General features: G+C 33.4%; 1 long non-coding RNA gene across 1 annotated transcript; it reads left to right on the top strand.

Annotated features, from left to right (window-relative positions):
- Window positions 1–2,439: 2,439 nt before the first annotated feature.
- Window positions 2,440–3,259, top strand: LOC149571079 (uncharacterized). Its single transcript, XR_016358395.1, has 2 exons — window positions 2,440–2,712; window positions 2,861–3,259. It is a non-coding gene; the product is annotated as an uncharacterized LOC149571079 (long non-coding RNA).
- The last annotated feature ends 2,145 nt before the right edge of the window (window positions 3,260–5,404 follow it).

Below are 5,404 nucleotides of genomic sequence, written 5' to 3'. Positions count from 1 at the left end.
TCTGAACAAGTTATAGTAGAAAATTCATATTTAATTATTTATTTGGAGTAAAAATACCCAAAAATTAGCATCACATTCGGGCATGATTCTACTTTTTATATCTATAATTATATTAAAAAATATTATCATTTGATTTTGATTAAGGTAGTCAAACATACACCTACTTTTTATTTTCACCTTGAAAGTTTTGTAGTATTGCACTAAAATCCAAAATTTTGACAAATCATATAATTTTTTCTTTAGATAAGGCCTAGTTTTTTAGAGACTACATTCAATTTCCTATAGATTCTTTTCTTACAACTTTTTGATATAAAACTCATAAATACTTTAAAAGTATGTGTCAAGTTAACATAACCAAAGTTTGCTAGTTTTTCACCGCCACTTAAGGTCATAGTTTGGTTGACCATGATCCTGCAATTACCTTATTGTAACGCCTTCATCACGCTGCCATGTGTTTATTCACTTACCTTGTGGCATGCATCACTAGCTAGTTGGTTTACATTGAATTCTACTATTGTAACACCATCATCAACTTGCCATGTGTTAGCTTTTAACTACAAAATCACAAGTCTTGACTACTAGGTGTTATTGTGGGATTAAAACATGATCCTTATTAGGATGCTAATATCATCTAGCCAACCCTTTTCCTAGCTAACTTTGACCGGCCATTACTACTCCATTTAGACTTTGTTTTCAAAGCCAAAAAATAGTTTGAGAATCAACACGATGAGTGCTATAATTTGGTGTAATTTTTTCTTGGACTTGGGACAATCCATTTTCCACCAATTTTCCTCTCAACCTCAAGTTTGCTAGTTTGACCAGACCTTTGCTTGATAATATGTTTTGCATATGATCTCCTTTTGACCCCATTCAAATCGCACCAGGTCTAATTTTATGAGCTCTTTTCAATGATGCCATATTTGAGAGATTTTGAGACATTTTTTTTTTTGGCTATTCTACATCCATCTAAATTAGATAGAGATGACATTAAAAGTGTTGTGTATAGAGGATTTAATTAGAAAATGGAGGTTTATGGATTGAAAAGTGTTCCAATCCAAAGGCCTATGTGTGATCACTCCTCGATTCAAGTTAGTGAATGTCCTCTTCCTCTTGGTGTTGCCAACTACTTTATTTCCTTCCACCTTCCTCTTTCATTCTCTTTCATTTTTATGTAAGTTTTAATGGAAGCTTATTTTCTCTTCCTATATTTTGGGTAATTTCTTGAGCCCTTTGCTAGGTTATCCTATCTATAGCACAAGACACTTATTTAAGGTTATCGAGTCAATCCGAAAGAATGAAGGTTTAAATCTAAGGTAATATTAGTTCAAGGTCTAGTCCCTAATCTCCAATTTGTTATCACTCTAGCCAAAGCTCTTGCTCTCATTCGTCATTTTATGCAATTTGTTGTTCTCATGTTTCTAGTAGTTTTAATGGTTGATTTGTAAAGGATTCTACACCTTGTTTAATTCTTACCTATTTAAAAGATGAGACCAAGACAAGCTCCTGCACTTCAATAATAATGCACTTAATACTAGCTTATTTCAAACAAACTATGATTTAATTTATATTTTTATCAAAAATGTAAAAGTTAGTTGTGCATTTACAATTTTTTTTGTTGAAAGTTTAGAGAACCTTCTTTTTCAAAATCCATCTTAAGGCATGATGCTAGCTTCATCATCCAAAACCATGCACTTAACAAGATTTGAGCCCTAGTAGATTTTTTGAGAAACCCCCACCTATACCAATAAACTAAAGCCTACTAAGGTGCTGACATTTTGAAATAACAATATGTTACAACAAATAAATACTTTTTAAATATTAGATAAATATTAAACAATAACAATTGAATAAAAAATTACAAAACCATATTTTAAAAAAAAATTAAATTGACATCAAACGTATTAACCACGTTCACGACATAACAATACAAACAGGGTACTTGTCAAAGATTGCGAATTCGTGAGCGTGCATTTCTTGGCAGCTTCGTCGATTGACGTGAAACTTAGTCACAATCTTTAAAGTCAAATTTAATAAAGAAATTGCATGGCTGACTATTTGCACCAACCCCTCAAAACCTCAAAGTTGAGATTCTCCTCCCTTCTTACCAATTTCAGTACAATTTCCCCATGGAAATTAACGCATTCATATACAGTTGAGTCTTCACGTAAATGTTTTCTCTCTACACTGTAAACCCAATTCTCGTTGCATCCCGCAATGAATAAATCCTCCTAAATTAAGCAAATCTCCAAAAATATTAAGGTGGAAGTCAGCTAAACAGATATAGATCAAGGGAGTTAAATTGTCTTCTCCGCGTTAACACAATTTCGAGATTGTTTCATGTTCACTACGAGGAAGAACACATTTCTTGTAGATCACTCTTGCTTTCAATTATAAATACACTTCAACGGTTCAAGGCATAGATCATAAATCTCAGTTATCCCAAATCTTCATTTGCTCTTCTAATTCAAGGCAAACATCATACTCTTGATTTTGCTCCATCATATTCATCTGCCCTTTGAATTGGATAGGATCATTACTAGATTACCATAATGAAGAGAACAAGTCTGTGTATTGAGGGAATATGCAGGGAATCCGATGAAGGAAGGATTAGAAGCTCGCTGCGGGCACGAGATGGAGTTGAGAACGTCACTGTTAACATTCAACGCAGAACAGTCATTGTCGACCATGATTCACAATCTCCATCTGACTTTGGTATATATTCTCTCATATTACATCAACGATTCCTTTGTTATTTAGGATTTCATACCATGATTTTCATTTAGATGCGAATAATAGAAAAGTTTTCCCATAAGGATTCTCTAACCACTGTTGGTTGACGCTGTTGATGAAATGTGTGCAGTCAATGCGTTGGCAAGCCTTCGATTCAATGCTCGGGTTCTACAAACAACAGATTTATAGGAAATGGAAGAAAAGGTGGAAGTATTTATCACCATTGATGGTTTCAAATTAGCTAGATTTGCACGTTTCGTCTCAATTTGGACATATTATTGTATTGTTTTCCATTGATCTCTTCGAACAGGGTTCACATCTTAGTTTTGTTGGTTTTCATTGATTGATTCTCATAATAGTCGTCTATAGTAGTCGTCTGTTCTCAACACTCGGACAGACTTCTATCGTAATATCCAGTGCCAATTCATTGTAATGTACTAGCAGTTGATTTTTTCATTATTAAAATACTTGCTTTTGTTTTGTATTTGTCTTGAATAAATAAATATACTAATTTATTTATTTATTTTTATTTAATTTTCAAAGATCAATTGTTCCATGGTTAGCTCCACAAAGAGGAGATTGTAGGGGCTTCAAATTACAATCTATCTAGAAAATTGTGATAAGATTAAAGGTAAATTGATAGTTTGTAGGGGCTTGAAATTACAATCTATTTAGAAAATTGTGATAAGATTAAAGGTAAATTGATAGTTCTTGTTTAATACAAGAACAATAAAATTAAAATGATTTTTAATGTTAATAAATTATTATAAATGTTGTTGGGCATAAGAATGTATTGAAGGGGGTTGACATATATATAAAAAATCGACATCTTTATTGAAGCTATGTGAATATTGTTTAAATTATTATATGGTCATTTTATATCTTGTATCAATATTGACAAAGACAAATGGTAAATATTTAAATGTTTAATACATCAGTAATACATTAATAAAAATTTAATAAATTATTAGAAGAAAATTGTAACATCTTCGTCTTTTCATCAAGAGCGAAGGTGGGAGTATTAGTTCTTTGATGATGATTATACCTACAGAGCACAAGAAAAAGCAATGAGCCCAAAATAGTTTTTTGTAATAAATTTTTTGCCAACTTTAAAACTCAATTTTTTTGGTAAAGGTGGGATAGATGAATGTTGATGGTTGTTTATAATTCTATGTTAATCTTTATTGATACAATTGTAGAGGAGGGTTTATCAAGCCTATTGCTTGTCATATGATTTTTTTTTCTCACCACAAAGCAATTAATATGAAAGCTAGAAACAAGAAAAAATAATAGTAATATTTTTTTATAGAAATTGTGGAAGTTTTGATTAAGTAGAAATAGGTTTTGAAAGGACCCACAACCTTGTACAAAGGGACAAGAAAGATAAAACAATCAGAATCTTAAAACACCTATGGAAAACCACCTAACCAACTAGAGGGACACAGAAAGGTTCCCATCAAGAGGGAAAACAACCCAAGAGACCTCAAACCATCAAGATTTTCATTTTGGTCCATTCATTTGAGAATGTAAAGACATATCAAATGAAGGTTTGGAGGATTTGCCCCTTTTCCCTTTAACCGAAGTCCAACCATCCTCCACCTTTCGCACAGCTTTCTTCCAATCCCCACCAACCCCCAAAACCCCCACAACAGGAGAACTAACAATAGAACTCTGGACAATCTTAATAGTAGAAGGGACAAAAACAAAATTTTGACTCAAAGTTGTCAAAGGAACAATAGAGTTAGCAACAGGAAATAGATCAACAATAATCTTTGGAGTCAAAACTGTCATAGGGACAACATGAAAATCATTAAAGAGATCAACAAAATCCTCATCCAAAGTGAGATTAACATGTGAGAAGCTATCCAACCCATCCACATCTGAAGAAACTTTATAAACCATATAGTGATCATCTGAAGTCCCCAACCACCAAGAAGGTGATTTCTTCAATCTAACCTTATCAATCAGAGGGGCATTAAGTAGGAAGATGGCCAATTTTATTACATTTCCTACATATGAAGGGAATACCTTCACAATCAAGAAATTGAATCAAGGAACCACTTGAAGAAGCCAATTTCAACATGATAGGGAGCCCCTTAGAGATTTCCATCTCCACAAGGATAAGAGCATACGTTGTCCTATAGATACTAGAGAAGACCAAATGAATGAATAGGAAAACCCCAAGGGCTTCCCTAAGAGCCTCCAAGACTGAGTCCTGCCACAAGTGAAGGGGAAGATTTGACAACGTAACCCATAGAGGAATTCTATTAAAGGACATAGTAGTTGGATTAAATGTTAGATACCAAGGTTTGGCCATTAAGGGGAACCTTTCATCCGAAGAGAAACCACAACATAGGATGGCATTCCTATCATTAGTATAAAAAATTTCATAATAAAAAAATCATGTGCCACAGAGTAGATCTAAACTAACCATAGCCGAATGAGACCCATTCCTTAGAACCAGAGCATTAATACTTCAAAAGAAACCACATCTGCATAAGAGATAGAAGACTGCCCCATAGTAACTTGAGAGACATTAATAAAGGCATCCATAGTTGGAGCATTAGTTTCAGATCCTACAACAATGATCTTAGCCACAATAGGAAGGGGCATAGTATTCACTCAGACAAAGGAAGCCACATAAGTAGATGTAGCAAAAATTCATGTCACAGCA

The sequence above is a fragment of the Cupressus sempervirens genome, chromosome 2 (genome assembly GCF_028749045.1).
Source record: "Cupressus sempervirens isolate cs-2001-9-10 chromosome 2, ASM2874904v1, whole genome shotgun sequence".
NCBI lineage: Eukaryota > Viridiplantae > Streptophyta > Pinopsida > Cupressales > Cupressaceae > Cupressus > Cupressus sempervirens.
Note: the sequence above shows the minus strand (reverse complement) of the source record. Positions and strands in the feature narration are given on the sequence as shown.